Source organism: Neofelis nebulosa, chromosome 2, assembly GCF_028018385.1.
Source record: "Neofelis nebulosa isolate mNeoNeb1 chromosome 2, mNeoNeb1.pri, whole genome shotgun sequence".
NCBI classification, from domain to species: Eukaryota; Metazoa; Chordata; class Mammalia; order Carnivora; family Felidae; genus Neofelis; species Neofelis nebulosa.
In genome coordinates, this window is record NC_080783.1 from 96,383,447 (window position 1) to 96,404,790 (window position 21,344).

Sequence of the window (21,344 nt, forward strand, 5' to 3'; positions counted from 1 at the left end):
TAGATATTCCCACAGGGTTTCCTTCTGGCTTAGCCTCCAGGGACTGTCTCTCCCAGGGTAACACTGTTTTCAGGGTGATGTCATGCACTCTCTAGGCTTTAACCACCACCTGATATGAGCAATGCCTAACCCACACTGACCCTAGTCCTTAGCCTCCCAGACTCAGCCCAGCTTTGCACTCCTGTGGAAGTACCTAGGATGCCTTGAATTTACCATGTCCAAAGATAAGAGTCACCCTCCCCTCTCACCCCTCCAGCCTCCTTTCTTTCCCTGCACCTCCACTTCAAGTTGCCATGATCCCTTGCTGAGACCACCACAGGAGCTCTTCCCCCTGCCCCAACCTCATTCCTGTTCCTTCCACCCCTCACACTGCAGCCAGAACACCCCATCTGAAAATCAAAATTGCCCATGTCACTCCCTTGGTTAAACCCTTTCAGGAGCTCTCCACAGTTCTCAGGAGCAAGCCCAATCACCTTCCTAGGGAAAGCCCCATCTCCAACAGCCTCTCTGCCTTGCCCTCTAGAGGTGCTCCAGGAACAGCTGACCACTGAAGCAATGCCAGAGTTATCCCACATTATCTCTGAGAGTTATCTCCCTGCCTGGCATGCCTTTCCCACCTGATGTCCCCAAATTCGGCAGCACATTTTTCAAGGCTCAGTTGAGGCATCATCTGCAAGGAAGTTTTCCCTGATGCCCCAGATTAGACAAAGCACTCTTTCCACCTGACAATGCCCACCATTAGATGTTTATGGATCTGTCTTCCTCTTGAGACTACAAGCTCCCCGGAAGACCCTATTGATCTCATCCATCCATCCATCCATCCACCCACCCACCCATTCAACAAAAACACCCCAGAGCCTACACTAAGCCAGACACTAGGAATACAAGTTAACAAGGCAAACATGGTTGCTGCCCTCAAGCAGCTGACAGTCCAGCAAAGGTGACAACAAACAGGTGTGACGCCCCACCCCCACCCTCACCACATACACAAACACACCACAGGAGCTACAGTGTGGGTTCTAAAGTCAGGCTCCCGGGGTTCAAATCCTGGTTCTACCACATGTTAACTATAAAACTGGACAAGTTACTTCACTTCTCGGTGTCACGGTTTCCTAATCTCTAAAACTAGGACAATTGTACCTACGTTACAGGGTTTTTGGGGAGATTAAAAGAGCTAACAGATATAAATCAAAGGGAAGTATCCATAACTCCCGGGCACATAACAAACACTGATAAGACTCAGCTGTTCTTATTACTATGGGAACAAGGGGAGGGTTTATGAGAGGCCCCCACTGCAGACACAGGGTCAGACATTGCACTCACCTTTGTGTCCCTATGCCTGACCTCTAAGTACTCAGTAAATGTTTGCTGAGCCCTACAAAGACGGTTTGGTGGCTCAGCATCAAAGACTTATAGAGCTGGAAGTCACGCTGGAGAGCATCTGACCCAACTTGCCCACTTTTGCAGAAGAGACAGGGGCTCACAGAGCTAGTTAGTGGCAGGGAAAGCATGGGCCCTCAGACCTCGGACTTCCCAGCTGATCTTTCCTCCTCCATTTCCAGAAGACCCTCGTTACCCAAGCCAGCACAGCTGTTCTGCAGCTTCCACGATCTGTCACTTCCACAGCAGAAAGGCTGCTGCTTGCTACCTAGGCCACTTCATTTATCCCCTGCTTCCCCTTCTCCAGCCCTGTTTTCTTGTTCGTCTTGTGATCTGTAGTTTTTACAGTCTGGATGTTAGAAAGACAACAACCAGAGATTGTTGTATTCTTCAGGGAGTGGCTTAAACAAATCACAGGAGCAGGTGCAAATCCCTGAGCCCCCTGCCCCCCAATGTCCATCTCTCCTGGCCCACTGGTCACTCCTGATGGCAGAAGGCTTCATCACCGAAGGTTTCATTTGTTCACTCGGGGACTGTCTTTTAGGGGTGTTCCAAGGTTCAGAAGGCAGAGCCCCAAGGCACTTGGGTGTAGAAGGAAGGCCAAGTAACAGCTCTCAATTGAAAGTCAAGTCCCAAATTTCCAACCACATACCTCTTACCCATCCGCCTGCAGGGTCTAGGTTTCCAGCAGTGCCTTTGAATGGCATGTCATTCTTTGACACCGCTGACTTGATGAATGGCAATCCGGCAGGACTTTTTTAGGGGCCTGGTGTTTACAGAACTGCTGTTAGGAAACTTTTGCTTTCACACCTCAATGGGCCTAGAAGGCAGCAAGAGAATATGACATAGGGAATAAACAATCCTGGGGAGCTATGTGATGTTCTCTATTACTTTTCATGGTTGGGCTGTAATGTCAGTTATAACTACCTTGAGCTTCATTTATCTTTGTGTCTGCACCTCTGCTGAGTGTGTTCACATGTGTGTGTCTGAGGCTCACAGAGGCACAGAGGCTCATCACAAGCCGGAATGTCCAATACTGGCAGTGCTATATATTCAAGTGCTGGGATTTCATTTTAACATCCCACAGTAATGATTATCCCACACAAATCTGCCTTGATAATAACAGTCATGGACAGAGTGCTAAAAACAGGGGTAGTAAATTTCATCTACACACCTCACTATGGAAGAATCTACTATATCACTCTGTATCATCACAGCTACTGGCTATGAAGATGTTTGCCTGGATATGAGAGTTTATGAGTCTCACTTTATCTTTCTTATAAATGCTAAAGCAGACCCCTTCTTTTAAACAAATAATGGAAAACCACTTTTGAGGAAGAGAAAAACCATCTGCCTTCCCAAGAAAACCCTTTCTACATTTTTATATGAAAGAACATCCCTAGGAGACATTTCTCTTGCCAAAGGGAACTTTTACCTAGCCTCAGAGGCATTTCTCTTTGGCTCTATACCTAGCATAAAACTCCTCTTTAGAAGGTTATTCAGTGTATGCCTGACCAACTCATCTGTAGATGAGGCAACCTGATCTAATACATCTCATGGAGAATAGGCAGGCCTTGGAACCAGAGCCCTGAATTAAACTCCCAATCTGCACTTTATTAGCAAGGGGGCCATAACTACCACGGATGCCTATAATCCCAGCATAATCATTACTAGCATCCTCTTTTACACTCAAAAGTGTTCAGATTTGGATGATAAAATAATATGGCCACCTGACAATCATGTGAAGTCACTGCAGATGAGACACTTAACTTCTCCGAACCTCGTTTCACATTTGTTAAATGAAAAAAAGGGAATCTAATTTACAGGACTGTCATCAGCATGAAATTAGACAATATGCTCCAGGCTTGGTTCCCAGGAGTGCCTGGTATTTCCCCTGAACACCAGCTAAATGCTCAAGAGGTCCACTTTTAGAGGTATTACTCTGTATGGGAGGTCCTCACCTTCCGATTGTCTGTTTGAAGACGGCACATAGATGTTCCACTTTTCATTGTGCTAAGATCTATGAAATGGTAACAGGATCTATCTGAACCCAGCAGCTGCACATTTAACTCTGTCATTCACCTGACCAGGAGATGAATCACTCATGGATATTTAAGTTCCTGTCCTCCAGGTCTTTTGCATGTTTTTGATTCTTTCCACAAAGTCAGGATTAAGATCAAAATTCATACTACACCAGACCAAGTGAATGGGGCTCAAAATGGGAGGGGAGAGGTAAGAGAGCCTTCAAAATGAGCAAAAAATCACCACTCCTCAGCCAATGAAGTTGGTGAATTTCCTGCTTTCTCAAACTTTTCCCCAAAAGAATCCTGGCCTATGGATCCAATGTAGGGCAGTTTCCTTGATAAAAGGATCTGAGGTATCTCACTTTAAAAATCAGGCTGGGAGCGCCTGGGTGGATCAGCTGGTTAAGCATCCAACTTCAGCTCAGGTCATGATCTCACAGTTTGTGAGCTCAGAGCCTGGAGCCTGCTTCAGATTCTGAGTCTCCTTCTCTCTCTGTCCCTCCCTCACTCATGCTCTCGCACTCTGTCTCTCTCAAAAATAAATAAACATTAAAAAATAAAATAAAATAAAAAATAAAATAAAAATCAGGCCAAATGATGGATCTAGAGGGTATATATGCCAAGCAAAATAAGTCAGTCAGAGAAAGACAAATAACGTATTTCATTTACTCGTATGTGGAATTTAAGAAACAAACGAAGAAAAAAAAGAGAGAAACCAAAAAACAGACTCTAAACTACAGAGAACAAACTGATGGTTACCAGAGGGGAGGTGGGTGGGGGCACAGGTGTAATAGGTGAAAGGGACTAAAAGCATACACATCATGCTGAGCACTGAATACCGTGGAATTGTTGGCCACCATATTGTACACCTGACACTAATAGAACACTGTATGTTAAGTATATTGGAATTAAAATAAAAAATAATAAGCAGGTTATGCATAAAAACTTACCTAAAGCTTAAAAAAAACAAAATTAGGCCAAGTGGTACCCCCAATCTTGCATATAAATCTACAGCAGTCGGTAGCTCACGATCAATAGAATGTTATTGTTCCATTTTCCAAAGAGACAGAGAGAGTGAGAGAGACGCTGTCACTTCATTAATAAGTTTGTTACATACACGTATGTTTTCCTCAGTCCGAGACGACAGAAACGTTATCAGGTAATGGCGGGGGGCAGGGGTAGGCCGCTCCATGAGAAATGTGGGCAATCACTAAACCCACAGGAAAAAGGAGGTTAAAAATCTGAAACTACTCAGTTCCAATCTTCAGCATATGGTTTTCAAACAAAGAATAAAAAAATGTTATTCCCATTACTATGTAATATGGCTGTCCAGGATATTAATGTTGTATGCGCGAAGATTCCTCCCGACGCTCAACTTCTAAAAAATTAGAAAGGAAATGTTCAGCATTTTCATGCTCTAAATATAGACTTAGAAGCTGTGAGAGGAAAAAGATGCACAAGGCAGCACAATGACTCTGTGTCTGGAGGACAGCAAAGAACAGTGCAGTGGGCTCTCCCATGGCAAAGTCATTTCCTACTAAGAAGTTTCCAGAAACAGAAAAAGGTTGAGGCCATTCCCAGAAATCCAGTTACAGCCACAGCACAGCACCCTCTAAGGCTGGGCTCACTGGGTGGCAAGGCAGCAATGAGACCATCCATGGAGCTTCTACCTGGACCCCAAACCCTAACTTCTAGGAAATGCCCCTCCCCCACAAGCCATACAGTAACAGAAGAACACCCCTGACAGCCATTTGTGCAACACATTTCTTAGGCAAGGGGCATTTCTTAGAGTTGTGTCGTGATTATGTAACTCTGAAGCAGACAAAGAGGAAGACAGAAGTTCTTATGTACATAGGGAATTTTCTTGCGGAATGTCTGTGGTTTTTCTCTACTTGAAAAACTGAACCAGAAATCACACTTCTGTTTAGGATTCAGATAACCAGTATGTTCTGGCTTTAAATGCATCACGTACCTTGTACTGATCAATACAGCCTTGCCAGAGGAATGTTCTGACAAACTTGTCTCCTCATGTCTGATAAAAGAATGAGCCAAGGGTGAATCAAGCTCATTCCTTTGACCAGGTCTGGTCTAAGAAGAAAATAAGCCAATTGGAGATAAACCCACATCCCTTCCACACCCATATCTGGCAGTCCTGGGGAAAGGCCATGTTAAGAGGCCTTGTCAACTACCAAGATACAGAAGAGAGAGGACAGCGACAGTACCATCCAGAGCACTCTACCATTCTACACTGGGATTTCTGCACCATCAATCCCCTTGGCAGACTGGGGAGATCTATGGACCCCTTCTCAGGACTTTTTAAATGCATAAAATGAAACACACAGGATTAAGGAGGAAGTCAATTATATTTAAATACAGTTACCAAAATATTTTTTCAGTTGTGATATAATAACACATATGCTCCTTTATTCATTCATTAAATAACACTATCTAGGGGCGCCGGGGTGGCTCGGTCGGTTACGCGTCCGACTTCGGCTCAGGTCATGATCTCACGGCCCGTGAGTTCGAGCCCCGCGTCGGGCTCTGTGCTGACCGCTCAGAGCCTGCAGCCTGTTTCAGATTCTGTGTCTCCCTCTCTCTCTGCCCCTCCCCTGTTCATGCTCTGTCCCTCTCTGTCTCAAAAATAAATAAAAACGTTGAAAAAAAAAATTTTTTAAATAAATAAATAACACTATCTAGCAGCAGGTGTAATAGCCACCATAGTTTTAAAGTCATAATGAGTATTGATATTTTCAGATATCTGTCAGACATCTATGATATGAAAATATTGAATTTCTACGGGTGACAAAGTCATAGACAATACCAATATTACTGCAATTTATGGCCAATATTCAACAGCTAAGGACTGCTCCATTTTGGTTAGAGGTTAGTGAAAATCAAGATGTGAATATTTTCCCATGAAAGTTCACAGCTTGAGCTTGAAACCTGACAGAGTGGACTGCAGTAGTTCACATGAAACTTATGTGATAATCTGATTTCATTCTCTATTCCTATGGCTCTTCCACAGGAGAGGATGATGAGGAGACCCACAAGCAAGCCCTGGCCCAGCAGGAGCCAGAAACCACAGAGCAGGTGGAGGTGGGGGCGGGGGGAGGGTCTGCACCATGGAGAGTCCACCATCCACAGACAGAAGCAGTATGGGGCCAACATCTCTATTCCTTTTTTCACAGTCAGCTACACAAAAGGCAGGAGACACTTTTTTTTTTTTTTTTTTTCTAAATGGTTAGTGCCAAGAGTATTTAATTCAGTTGAATCATTAGGCTACAGGAAAAAATGACTTTACAAATGACTTCTCCTAGTGCTGTGTTCTAAACTCTATCAGCCTTAAAGTCCCCAGCTTATACAAACTTCTAATATCCCTTTACTAACTGAAATCAAATCCTTAGATAACCCTCCTAAACACAATTTCAAACATATACACTTGTTGCCCTAAGAGTAACATAAATGAGAATAAAAGGAAAATAACTGATAACAAACCTAACGTGTATTTCCATATGCAATTCGTTGGGCAAGACAAATCTAGAAGGCATAATGGGGTCATTAGATGCTTGTGTATTAATGTCAAATAAAAAAAACAAATGGGTCAGCTACAAATGTGGACTGACACGGTAACATGGTGATGCCATGGGTGGTATGTTTTTCCAAAATGGAAAACACCTCTTGGTAAATTTCCCAACAAAACAAAGCACAATCCTTCTTCTTCAGCTGAGAAAGTCAATGCTAAGTAAAACATACAAAATGTTCTTTGTTTTCTTTTAAAATAGGTTTCTAGGTTCTGGTAGTAAACAGGCTTTGTTGTCCATGACTGTCTCATAGTGGGACATGGGATACATTTTGGAGTGCAAGACTGTCCTACCCATCATAGATGGTTAGCATCCTGGGTCCCCACCAATAAATGCTAGTAGCACTCCTCAATCATTAACAACCAAAACTACCCCCAGAAATTTCTAAAAAGCCCCCCATAAGACTCCCTGGAGCTAGCCCAAATCCACAATGCAATTTCCAGTTCTGGCCACTTCTGGGTGATGTCAAGCTGGGCCACTGAAGAGACACTGCCCAGGAAACTGGAATTTGTGTTACAAGGGAAAGATTAGTCATTCTGGGTGGCTTCCCCTGTAGCTAATGCTATTACCAAGAGTCCTGTCCTTGGGACAAAAAACAAACAAACAAACAAACAAACAAAAACACAAAGCAGAGGGAGAATTAAGATGGACTGTGGCCTCCTGCTCCTGGAGCCCTAATGTGAATTCTCCACTTTTATTGAAGCAAGCTCCATCAGGTTTCTGTTGCCAGAGGGTCTTACTAATAACAACTGTCCAACCACCTACCTGAACTAAGGGAGGCAGCTAGGATCAAAAATACTCAGGAGAGGGGCGCCTGGGTGGCTCAGTCTGTTAAGCATCCGACTTCGGCTCAGGACATGATCTCACGGTTTGTGAGTGTGAGCCCCGTGTCCAGCTCTGTGCTGACAGCTTGGAGCCTGGAGCCTGGAGCCAGCTTTGGATTCTGTGTCTCCTGTGTTCTCCCACGTGTTCTCTCTGTCTCTCCCAAAAATAAATATTAAAAATTTAAAAAAAAATTCTCAGGAGAATCTATTCTAACGTCAAAGAAGCTACCTCATTTGGGGGACATTTCTCAGATTTTACGTAAACTCTCCATGCTATAGTTGAAGCTCATTTGTTTTGATTTCTTTTTTACTGCCAATAAATAAGTGAGCCAGTGACCATTCTTCACCTGGCATTTCAGATTCTAGAAAGATATATCCAGATCATTCTGAAACCCTTCCTGCCTCAGCTCCTTCTCATCAATCACGTTAGCCCTACAACATAAATAACACTTTTGTCCTTCCTTGACAGAGTTGGAAAATTTAAGTGTGAGAAAAATTTGGCCTTTAAGGGCCCAATGCAGGGGTCTAAATGAAAAAACACTTTTTTTCCCCAAAGTGTTTCCAACCCCAAAAGTCCATGATTTAATGTGTTTAAATTGTATTATGCTCAGGAATAATAGCACCCTAATTCAGAAATGTGGCAATAAGGACCAGTTGCCAGAAAGGTGTGGTGAAAGAGGCCAGGATCACTGTTTCTCTACCTCTTCCACTAATGGACTCCATTATATTACAAAAAAAAGCACTGCTGCAATCTAATGAATAAATAACTAGCACTTGAATGGAATTTGTGTCCATTTTAATTCCAGCTAGTTTCCACAAGAAAGCCTCATTTACATTTGAAAAGGGGGCAGGGGGTGGATAATATTTCTTAAAATGAAACATTTTATTTATTTATTTGTTTAAAATTTCTAATGTTTATTTATTTTTGAGAGAGAGAGAGGGAGAGAGAGAAAGAGACAGAGCTCGAGCAGGGGAGGGGAGAGAGAGAGGGGGAAACACAGCATCTGAAGCAGGCTCCGGGCTCTGAGCCATCAGCACAGAGCTCGACGCGGGGCTCGAACTCACTGACTGCAAGATCATGACCCGAGCCGAAGTCAGACGCTCAACCGACTGAGCCACCCAGGCGCCCCATAAATGAAACATTTTAGAAATGGTTAAAAAGTTTCCTATATAACCCAGTTGGATATAATGTTAAATCACAAAAACTTAATTGTTGAATCTAAGTTAATAGAAAAGAAAGTCTGAGTATGACCCAGGAAAAGTAGTTTTCACATGTGCCAGATTTGTTTAGTGTAACCTGCAGAAGAGTATCAGAAGAGCTAAAGGTCACCTGAACAGTGTCTTCTAAATGAAGGTTTGCAACTAACTGATGGGTTATGAAATCAATTCAGTGCAAGGGTCAGAAAACATTTTCTTCAAGAGCCAGGTAGTAAATACTTTAGGCTGTGCAGGCCAGATGATCTCTGTCACAATTACTCAACTCTGCCATTGGAGCTTGAAAGCAGCGACAAAAAATACATGAACAAATAGGAGTAGCTGTGTTCTAATAAAACTTTATTTACAAAATAAGCAGCAGGCCATAGTGCTGTCTCCTGACCGGCACTTTTTAAGTGAATGGAATGGAATGGAATGGAATGGAATGGAATGGAATGGAATGGAATAGAATAGAATAGAATAGAATAGAATAGAATAGAATAGAATAGAATAGAATAGAATAGATCTTTTTTAAGTTTATTTATTTATTTTGAGAGAGAGAGAGACAGACAGTGCAGGAGGGGCAGAGAATGAGGGAGAGAGAGAATCCCAAGCAGTCAAGCAGTCTCTGTGCTGTCAGTTCACAGCCTGATAACAGGACTCAAACCCACAAACTGTGATATCATAATCTAAGCCAAAATCAAGAGACCAGGCCCCCCTGGAATAGAAAACATCTGAGGACATCAGTGGCAGGGGAGTAGCTACTGTTTCTTGAAACTCTTCCTACTGTTACATACATGTATATGTGAGTTAAGAGTTAATATGTGTTTATTACTGTAGGTTGGGGTCAAACCCACTGTACTAGAAATAACAAATACTTTGAGGAGGAAAAGCAAGTCTGCTTTGGACTTAAACTGATAAGAATTTAAAGGACATTCAGGAAGGAAGGAAGGAAGGAAGGAAGGAAGGAAGGAAGGAAGGAAGGAAAGAAAGAAAGAAAGAAAGAAAGAAAGAAAGAAAGAAAGAAAGAAAGAAAGAAAAAAGAAAAGAAAAGAAAAGAAAAGAAAGAAAAAGGGTAGATACAATGGGCAAGTTCTCCAGCCTAAACTATAACCTTAAAAGAATATTTTAAAATGTATTAAATGTGTTAAAAGAATATTAATTAGGGGTGCCTGGATGGCTCAGTCGGTTAAGCGTCACACTTCAGCTCAGGTCATGATCTCGCAGTCCGTGAGTTCAAGCCTCACATCGGGCTCTTGGGCCGGGCAGCTCAAATCCTGGAACCTGCTTCAAATTCTGTGTCTCCCTCTTTCTCTGCCCCCCCCCAAAAAACATTAAAATATAAAAATATTAATTAGTTATGAGTAGTCCAAAATGATATTCAAACAGACATTAAAAATACTTCTTATGCTATTCAAACATCTGAGATGAGGGGTGTATCAGTTAGCAGTTGCTGTGTAACAAAGCTCCCTAGAACTCAGTGGCTTGAAACAACAATCATCGATTATTTCTACAGCTCTACAGGTCAGCTGAATGGTTCTGGTGATCTAGGACAGATTTACCTGACCTTGCCAAGGCATGTTCAGGAGACTCTAAGCACCCAACAGTTCAGCTGGAGGCTGGCTGGTCTAGGATGGCCTCAGCTGACACAGTTTGGCTCATCCCATGTGTCTCTCAGAACTCTCCATTAGGCTAGCCTAGGCATGTTTGCCAGGTGGTGGCAGGGATCTAAGAGAGCAAGTCCAGCTGTGTAAAAGGCAATCAGAAACATGCAGGCTCTTTTTAACTCTGTTCACAGGATATTTGCTAACATCCCACTAGCCAAAGCATCACATGGCCAATCCCGGGGGGGGGGGGGGGGGGGGGGGAGGGGGAGGAAAGAAAAGGGCACTATAGAGTTATAAGGCAAAAAGTGTAGGGACAGGGAAGCCATTAACTGGGGCCATCAGTGCAATTAATCTACCACAGGCAATATTTATTGTCTGTTATCATGTTGGCAGAAGTAGAGAAATTTGACATTATTTTACATTTCCCTTACCATTTCTCATTTTGTTTTTCCATTATCACTTCTGAGGCAGAAAGAGTGAAAAGAACACAGACTTCACAATCAATGAGATCCACTTTTGCATTCTGGCTTCATGACCCTGGGCAAGTTTCCTTAGTACCTCAGTTTCCTCACAGAAGTAGGACTGGTGATAATTACACAAGGCTCGACACATAAATGTGCATAGCTCAATGTCCAACCAAAGCAGGACTTAAATCCTAAATACAGTGTTTTGCAAATAGCTGACTTTAATATATTCAAAAAGATGAGGGGAATTTGCCTAAATTTCCTATGACAGTAAAGTTCCTCAACAGAAAGAAGATCTACATAAACAGTAAAACAAACAAACAAACAAACAAACAAAATTCTTTACAAAGATTTTAGAGCACTGTGGGAGGCAGAAAAATGGCCCCAGAGATGTTCACGTCCTAATCCCTGGAACCTGTGAACACACTACCTTACAGGACACACAGGATTACCTTAAGGACCTTGAGATGAGATTATCCTGGATTATCCGGGAGGGCCCAATCTAATCACATAGATCCTTAATATCAGAGAACCTTTCCCAGCTATCATCAGAGAGCCAGGTTGATGGCAGAGGGACAAGGACTCAGCTCAGCATCACTGGTTCTGACCGCGGAGGAAGGGGGCACAAGCCTACAAATGTGGGTGGCCTCTAGAAGCTGAAAGAGGCAAGGAAGTGGATTCTTCCCTAGAGTTTCCAGAAGAAGTGGACATTTGGTCTTAGATGAAGGGGCCTGTGTTGTCTCTCTGACCTACAGAAATATAAAACAATAAATTTGTGTGGCTTTATGCCACTAAATTTGTGGTTATATATAGAAAGATTGCGTAATCTTATAATCTTCATACTAAAGGCTGACGATGAGGAAACAGAAAAGTCTCTCTCAAAGTCACTGGAGTGGGAGGAAGAAACCGGAACTCGGAGAACACTAACCAGGCACGGCAACAAAAATGGAAAGCTGTATCTGATTCTGTTTTAGGGGCAATTAGAGAAAAGGCACTATGATAGAATAAGCAACTCATTATCATGGAAAACACTTTACTGCAGTCTATAGGAGAGTGTAATAAAATCATTAGCCATACAATCTCCAAAGACATCCTAGCTACAGCTGATAAGACTGTGCTAGGAGAAAAACAGTATTAACAAAATCTTTCCACACCAACTTTCTGGAGACTTCTTTTAATTGAGGGCTACTCCAGATCTGCAGCTCCAATCTGACCACTCCTACTTCTTATTGTAGATAACAGAACAATGAGGCAGAGTGCTAACAGCCTAGACATGAATACACACACAATTTCACACAGTAGTACCAGTTTGTTGGGTTTCATGAGCCCAAGAATTGTGCTCTCTCTATGGAAAAAATGTCCACAAAAAGTCCTCTGATTGATTTAAACAGAACTGCAAACAAGCACAACCAAAGAGGCCCTCAAAACTAGGAGAACACCTAGAATATTAAGGACAGTAAAGGAAAGAAGAGTTAGATAAGCATGCTGAACCCAGCCAAGAAGGCATACTAGAAGAATCCCACGTATGTAGGAGAAGCTAAGAGATGCCTCGTATGACACATGAAGAACCAGAATCACAGAACGTTGAATTGACCTGCACGTAGACAGCCGGCTAACTGCAGACAGACCCGCCTGTCACGGTGGACGTTTACCCAGGATGGCAGGATGCCCAGCTGATTATGTGAGCGGCCAGGGGCACAGGTCCTGTGGGAGGGTGCCTTCTAGAGCTCTATACTCCTTTCTGAGAAGTCCTTGGGGCTAGATGCATTGTTTTTTTTAGCCAACCTAGGAAACAACTTTCCCTTTCTGAAGCTTATTGGACCTCAGAAAATTAAATAAGAAACAAAAAAGGAATGGTGAAACTATAGAAGAAAAATGGTAACATTCACCTAAGAGAATTACATCTGTATGTCCTAAATGATGGCTAGTGAAAGATCACCCACATAATGTCCCCTTGGGAGGCCCTTCCCCTCCAAATCCCCACTTAGTTCTGCCTCTAACCCCGGTGGCTCTGAAAAATTACAGGAGAGGGGGTGAGGGAAATCCCACAGAAATAGGAAAGAAATATCAAGAAACGCACCGAAGGAACACAGAAAGATCCTACTTAGCATGAGGCAGAGGTGGAGCTCTCCTAAAAAAACATGCATAAGAGAAAGAGTCGGTCATGTAGAAAACTCACTGGCAGGAGCACTAGTAAATTAAAAAAATCGGAAGTGAAAATAACAGATGGTTAAAAAAAAAAAAAAAAAAGGACCTACAAGGAGATTGATATCAAACTGCCTGTTCTTTTAATGTAGTTGTTTGGCGGGGAAGCTGTAATGAACGTATGTACACAGAATTTGGCCCAGCTTGCGGCAGGGTAAATCCTTAGCCTCGTTCCCCAGGGCACAGTGCCACATAACCACAGAACTCCGCGAGCCTGGTCATCTTCTGCTCTTTGAATCTCAAGTTCCCAAAGGAAAAAACAGCTTCACTAGGGGAAACAGGTTATTTCTAGGCGGAGTAGTAAGGACCAAGGCTTTTTATTTCTAAATATACAAAAATAAACATCCCAGAAGAATAGTGATAATAGAGGGTTGGTTCCTCGTAGGTAAGCATTTCAACTGTCTACTACAGGGAGTCTACCAGCAAAAGCAAAAACAACTTGAGTTTTCCTCAATCTTTTTTTATTCAGTAAGGGAATTTTCTTTCTTCATGCCACACCTCCTTTGCCATATGTATGGGATTATACAACGTTAGGACTGAACAGAACTTTGGAGCTCATTCAATCCCCTCTTACTTTTCCACAGAAGAACTGAGGCCCAAAGTGGTCACAAGGGCTGACTTAATGTGTTCTTCATTTGCATACTGCCTCCTAACTGAACTTAACTCTTCTGTGTGGCCCTGACCAGGCCTAGACTTTAAACTCCTTGAGCACCTAGGGACTACTTATTAACCAGAAACACTCAGAATCTGGAACAGGCAGGAGCCCCGGGATGCCCAATGCAATGCTGGTCATATGCAAGGAATAAAATGAAAGGAAATGGTGCTTGCTGTTGCATCCAACTGCAAGATTCCATCAAGTATGGTAATTCCAGTGGTCAGAGGAATATTTTTCAGGGCCTCAGCAATCCTTCCAGGAATCCACAGACACTGTGGGATTGTCCTCATGGACCCTTTATTAGAAGCCCTGAGGCCTCTGCCAGGTCACCCCTTGCCTACCCCATGCTCCTATAGAATGGAAATCAATGCTGAGTGGGGCCAGAAGCCCTGAGACACACATAGACAGACAGAAACAGACAGACAGACAGACACACACACACACACACACACACACACACACAGAAAAGGAGAGAGAGAGAATTTAAGAGTGAAATGTAAAATCGATTCCAGACTGTATTCTTAAAATGTCAAACTTAACATTCAGAAGGGAATACCTCACTTAAAGGTATAATATAAGTTGCTCAGATTCTCCCACATGGGGATGGTAAAAAGATGTGGACATACCACCTGCTCCCCACCAGATTCCAAGGTGAAGTCGGATGTGTGCCTACAGGGGGTTCTAGGATGGGAGAGACAGATGTCAAATGACAAACTATCACATTTGCTTCCTGAATCATTTCTGAAGACAAAGCAGGTACACATCTGTTATCAGTTGTTATCAATTGCTCCTATAGACCAAGGGTCAGAAGTGAAACCCAGCTTTGTCACTACTGCCCACTGGCTGATAAGCCCTTCTCCCTCTGCACCTCTATGCCCTCAGCTAGAAAGAGAAGGAATCAGGAGGAATCTCCCTGAGCTGCTTTTCAACCCCTGAGTGTCTAAGCTGCCTCTTGGCTTTGGTTGTAAAGGAAGGGCTGGCTGGAACAGGGTGAGCTTGCTAGCCTTAACTAAGCATAGCGCAGCTAATATGGACTCCGGACCTAGACCACCTGGGTTTGAATCCTGGCCCAGCCACTTGCCAGCTGTGACCTGGGCCAGGTTTCACGACCTTGCAAAGGTCTCAGTCTCCCAATATATAAAATGGGGATAACAATAGTATCCACCTTACTGTCGTAGCAAAGAGTAAAGGAAATACAAAAGAAACATTTGCAACCATGTCAATTACAGAAGGTAATTTTTTTTCATCCCATCTCTATTTTCTTGCTCACCTCTTCTTGACACTTCTCCACTAAGACACATAATATCTGTGATGATCACCAACACAACACACTTCCATGGGTGGACTGAGACATGAAAGACTATTATACTTCCAAAACTATTATAGTGGAAGACTGTTCTGTGTAGGATACTTATGAAAAGCATCTCACCAGCATGACAGGACTTAGAAGCTGTCTGTGCTCAGAACTACAACACTAAGGACTGCAGCTTAGACAGGAGTGGGTGGGTGGCACACGTTCCCTCCAGGGCCAGCCACAAAAATCACAGAGGGATGCAAAAGTGACGCTGTTATTCTATTCTAAGGGTAAAAAGTGAATCAAATGCAAACACCAGTATTTAACTCTTGCAAGTAATAAAGTACTTAGATACACCTCACTCCTAAATTCATGCATGGCCAACAGGATTGAGAAATACTCCTTAGCCATCATATATAACCTCCTCAGCTGGGGCCAAGGTCCAGCAGGCCTTAACACAAGCATCGCAGGGTGGGGGCGGTTTACAGGGAAAACCCCACCAAACCCAGCCATGAAAGCTGATCCCCATGGCCTGTCCAGATTTTTCAGACCTGACAAACGGCCTCGACAGAAAGGCTCCTTTTCTCTTTGCAGAAAGTTATGTGTTCAGACAAGACAGCTCCAGGATTTTGAAGAAATAAAGTGATTCTTCCAACCCCTCTCCTGCACACATACAGCTTTCCAGATGCGACAAAGTTGGGGAAACATGAATTTAAGCAATGAAAGAAAAAATAAATAACACAGCCCAAGTGGGCAAACACAGCTCAAGTCCCCATGCTTCCAGCCAACAGAGAACATGGTTAAAAGCACTAAGGCTCCTGGGACCCAACTTGGCGACCTTCCAAGAGCTATTAGTTTGCATTAACACACTGAAAGAGAAGGTCAGATAAATTAAAAGTGAGAAGGTAATTTTGAAGAAGGACGTCTTTATACTCAGCACCGGCACAGGGCATGGCTCATGGCAGCTGCCATATAAACACTCAATGAACACACCTGCAGCTGGCAGGGGTCACACCATGCTCAGATTTTTGATGTTGACACAAGATGTAAGATACCACAGAGACAAGACTTAGATTAGAAACTCTAAGGGGCACCGGGGGGCTCAGTCAGTTAAGTGTCCGACTTTGGCTCAGGTCATGATCTCACGGCTTGTGAGTTCAAGCCCCATGTTGGGCTCTGTGCTGACTGTTCAGAGCCTGGAGTCTGCTTTGGATTCTGTGTCTCCCTCTCTCTCTGCCCTACCCCCACTAGTTCTCTCCCTCTCTCTCTCTCTCAAAAAAAAAAAGAAAACAAAGACATTTAAAAAAATCTTTAAAGAAAGAAACTTTAACAAAGGTCGGGAGATCTTTACTCAATTTCAAACAAATTAGAAAGTACAATTATCTTCTGGTTATTAGGAGTGACTCTATACTTCAAAGCACTTGAGAACTTTAAAGGCAGCCTAGTAAAACTTGCATTGACAAGTACCAGATTTATTTGTGACCCAAACCTCTCAACTGTCACCCACAATGGCATCCTCCCCCAATATAAAATTATTCCCCTTCTTTTTTAAAAAGTACCTGGATTCTGGAACACATACATCTTCCTTCAGCCAAAACTATCAACTAACTGATCACCTGACACAAGAACCCTTTCTCAAACTTTGACACTCATCACAATAAACCCTCTGAGACAAAGCTCCTGGCAGTATATGCTTTCCTGATATTTACTACAATAATATCAACAAAGAAAGCCACCCCCCCCACCACCCCTCCTTTCTGGACCCAGAAGGCCGAAAGACACAAGGAGGAGGGAATAAAATGAGTACCCACTACTTTTTACATCTCTTGGCAAGGAGCAGGGCAACTACCCACCTAGATGATCACAAGTGTGAGAGAGGACATGAACCTCCCAACCCAAGTCTTATGATGACCACTCTATGCAGTTTTCTGGACATCTCTGCTGCACATACCGGTCACTGTCTGTCCCCTGACAAAATCAATCTGAGGGTGACTCTGCAATGACTTAGATCCCAAGCCACATGGAGCATTTGGAAAGGTGATGTTAAGTGAGGGACATCTACAATGGACCCTGAGGAGCCACACTTCTAAGGGAGGAACCAAAGGCCTCCCCTTGGGCTAGAATCACAGGGGGACTAGCATTTCAATGCTTTTGGAGGCCAGCTGGGCAGAAGGCTGGCTTAGTTATTTTTAAACTGAGAAACTGAATGGGAAGGGAGAAAATTTGAATTCCTGTGCTCTCCTGAAATGAGGTCCCTTCCAGCTCCAAGATGCTACTGAAGAACATTGCATAGGCACATACTTCTTTATGAGAATGTACATATACATACATACGTGTGAGTGTATATGTCTGCTCTATTCACACTTGGAACACAAAGCGCTTGAAATGTGCACTGCTGGGATCACAAAGCCCCTGAGCTGCTTTGCAGCACGGCTGGAGCACCCAGATGCCACTGACAGATATGGGCAGAGTCTGAGCCCCCAGTCTCCCGCCATCGCAGTCCGCCTTAACACCAGCGCCGGCAACTGCTCCTGTAGGTGCAAACCCCCAAAGCCTCAACCCAGGCCTGCAGACTCCTTTCTCCTAGTGATTTTGGTCACAAGTGTCCCAAACCCAGGCAAGCTGGAACAAAGGTGGAGACCAAAGGAAAAGCCAGCACCCAGCTCTGCCAGAGTGTGGGTGTCAGGCAGAGGCACTCGCTTCTCCTCTTGTCGCAGCACCTAGAAGGGGCAGAAGGGTCACCCTCTTCACCCTCCTCTATCATGGCCTTTTTCAGAACCTCTCCACTTCACTCCAACTATATTGAGTTGGTAAATGGGAGAAAACTAAAAAGGCCTCTAGAAAATGGAGTGTCACTCTAATCCTGACAAAGTTAAGGTTGCTTACCTCAGCCCTGAACAAGAACAAGAACAAGAAGAATTTGTAGGAAAGCAGGAAGTGGGGGTGGTGGTGAAAACTCATTTATTAAGTCAGATCTGTGATGGGCTTGCCCATCGCGAAAAACTGTTTTTTGTTTTAGTGAATCAAAACAAGGCAGGTCTGATCCTGCGTCAAGGATCAGGATAAGGGTGATGCAGTAGCTAACATGGTGGTGGGTGGGGAGGGGTACTCGAGGAGTAAAACCCAGCCAAGTTGCTCAGGTCCTGATAATGAACACAGGCAGGGGCACCAGCCCCCCACTTGCCTCTCTTTAGAATGAGATCCTGCTGCTCATGCTCGAATCTGAATTGTGTTTCCAGGTGCACCGGGCCATCCCATCGAGCCCGGTACAAACCCTAGCCTTCCCCTCCCCAACTTCACAGCTCCATAAATGTCCAACCTTCCCTAAACGGGCGGCCACAGCCAGGTGCAAACAAACTGTGCCCTCCCCTGCGCGGGGCTTGGCAGTCAGAACCAGGAGCACCGGGCTCTAGACCCCGACCCCGGCATCTGAGAACCTCAAGCATCGCATGGTTCCCGCAGAGCACCCCGCTGGCGCTCGCAACGCGGCTGGACAATGAATGCAAGCGCCACCTCTTCCCTCTTGCGCGCGGTAGCTACGAAACCACGGCTTTGTGTATGACAGCAAGTGTGTGCGCGAACGTCCCCGGCTCACACACCCCCTTCCACCCAGTCTGCTCCCTGCGCGAGGTCCGCGCGCTCAGCGAGTGCATAGAGAGAGGGTCCGACCGCACCGCCAGGCCTCTGGCCTCCCAGCCTCGGACCTGGCCTCGGGGAGCGAGGGATGACATCCACACCCCCGTTCCCAGCCGCGGGGGCGGTCGGCGCGAGTAGCGTCGGGAGCTGAGCAAAGGCTAGGCAGGGGCCAGGGGCACCAAAGGGCTACAGGCGGGCGCCGCGCCCCCCACCCACGCGCTCGGTCTCCCCCAACTTAGCTCGCAGCCAACCCGGAGGGGGCCGGGGCGGCTCGCGACTCGGCAGGAAGTTCCCAGGGCCGCACTGAGCATGCTCTCGGGGAGTGTGTGCGCGGGTGTGGGCTCTGCGCTCCCCGCAGCCTCTTCGGCCAGGCAGCCTGGCGGAGCGCTCGGGTGGGATCGCGGGGCCGGCGGCTGGCCCCTAGGGGTGGGGGTTTCCTCGGGCTTCCTTGGTCCCCCAGCCCGGCGGCTCCGGCCGCCGCATCCCTTCTCTTCTGGGCCTGGGGCCAACCTCCCTTCTTCCTCTCCCCTGGCCGGTGGCGGAGCCCGCCCTGCGCGCCCGGGTCCCGGGGACCCCAGCTCGGCCCACACCCGCAGCGCGACCCCACCAGCCTCCTCCGAGGTCCGAGCGCCCATCTGCCATCCCCGGCAGCTCGCCTCCGGTCCGCGCCACCAAAGCCTCCTCTGGTCAGTCCTTTTCCCAAAGGGCCCTGGGGGGCCTCCTGCCTCCCCTGGGGAGGGCTGCCCCGGGCAGGTGGGCGCCTCAAGGCGCGTCCCCCGCTACACTCCCCGGGTCCCGCAGAGCGGCTGCAGCCAGGGCACCCACGCAGGCGGCGGGCGGAAGCCCCTGGCCGCGCCGCCCTCGGTGCAGGCTCTCGCCGCCCGCGCTCAGCTCCCCGCGCCCTCCGTGGTCCCCTCTGCGTGCATCTCCCCGCGGGGATGGCAAGCCCGACGCGATCTCCCCGACCCAGTAGCTCTCACCTCCTTGTTGAGCAGCAGCAGTAGCAGCAGGGAGCGCCCGCCAGCCGCTGTCCCCGCGGGGCCCACGACACGGCGGGGCACGGGGTCGCTGCGCCCCGAGCCTGCGGCGCGGCTACCTGGGTTGGATCGCGCCCGGGGCCGCCGCGGCTGCCGCCGGAGCCGCAGGGCCGCCGCCGAGCGGGCCGCGGCAGGGACGGTCTACAAACTCCCAGCCCTGGCGGGGCCGCGCGCGGCGCGTCCACACACGGCTCGGACGCGGCAGAAACACTCCTCGGGGGCTTAGCCTACCAGGGCGAGGGTCTGTCCGCAGTTTCTTCCAACACCCCCCTGCCTAACCTCTCCAACTTCTCCCCGCTTCTGGGCTCTCGGCTCCTAAAGGCAAGGATTCTGGTCAGAGACGTTGGGCAAACTCCCCGCCCTCCCAGGCAGAGCGCTCAGCCAATTCGGAACGCCCCAGCTTTTCAGGGGCCGTCTGCAAACTCTCAACTCTGTGGGAGAGGACTTCTAGCAACCTTTCAATTCCGCAGCCCAAAGGGAGAAAGGAGCGAGGGAGACAGGTTAGTCGTGGCCATAAATAATATTCTAGCAAGGTCGGGGTTAGTGTGCAAATGTTCATATGACGAAGCATCCTCCCGAGTGGTGCAGTCCAGGGGCTTTTAAACACTAGGGGCATTCCAGCAGTGAAGCCCAGTGAGGGAAGACTGGGGGCTCACCCATTTACAGGTGCATGCAACTTTAATAAATGTCCTGAGTCTCAGTGTCCTTTGCAGAATGGGTTATAGGTAGCCTTCTGAGTCTACCACTTGGTTTTTTTTTGACCTTGGACAAGTCACTTAGCCATTTGAATTCAGCCTCTTTATCTATGAGCATGATGCTGCCTCAGGAGTCTATTTTGGAGATGAAATAAAATATGCGAAAAGTATTTAGGTATACTTGGCATATAGTAGGCGCTCAATAAATGAATCCCATCTCTCTTTCTTTTTCTTCCTTCCCTCCCTGGATTCTACAAACACTCCGGATGAGCTAGCTGAACATTGTACTATTGTAAATTCAAAACGAAATAAAACACATCCCATGCCCTGAAGGTACCACAGACATTGACTGAGAAGACATGTTAAATCCAACCAAACCCTGGGAGAGACAATGTTGTACAGTTGCATCGCTGAGCATTATAGATCATTGTTAAGTAGGATCTAGAATGGAAGAAGAGTGGCCTAGTGGATCACCTAGGGGTCAAAATGACAGGATTCATAACCGCAGCAAGTTTCAGGCCCTGTAACTAGTCACTACATCAGGTTCAACTTCCCTTTACCTTCCCTGTGGGATTTCTCCATATCTACTTCACTGTCCTCCTTAGGGTCTTCTGTCCTGAATTTAGATCACCCTGTTCTACTGTCCACAATCCTCAACAGAGGCATTTAAAAACTGATCATGGAATTTTTAGACCCTAGAAATGACTTAGCCCCACTTTCTCATTTTGTAAGTGAGCTCTCAGGGCCA

At 46.0% G+C, this 21,344-nt stretch overlaps 1 protein-coding gene across 5 annotated transcripts in view; it reads right to left on the reverse strand.

Annotated features, from left to right (window-relative positions):
* The window catches only part of MGAT5 (alpha-1,6-mannosylglycoprotein 6-beta-N-acetylglucosaminyltransferase), a 337,157-nt gene extending 316,945 nt beyond the window's left edge, over positions 1–20,212 (reverse strand). For 3 of the 5 annotated variants that reach the window (XM_058694923.1, XM_058694957.1, XM_058694914.1), the window contains exon 1: positions 19,845–19,983. The gene's annotated coding sequence lies outside the window, so the exon portion shown is untranslated. Of the gene's footprint in view, positions 1–19,844; positions 19,984–20,132 lie in introns of those variants that run through there. The other 2 variants (XM_058694949.1, XM_058694940.1) reach the window with 2 other exon arrangements.
* Positions 20,213–21,344: the final 1,132 nt, after the last annotated feature.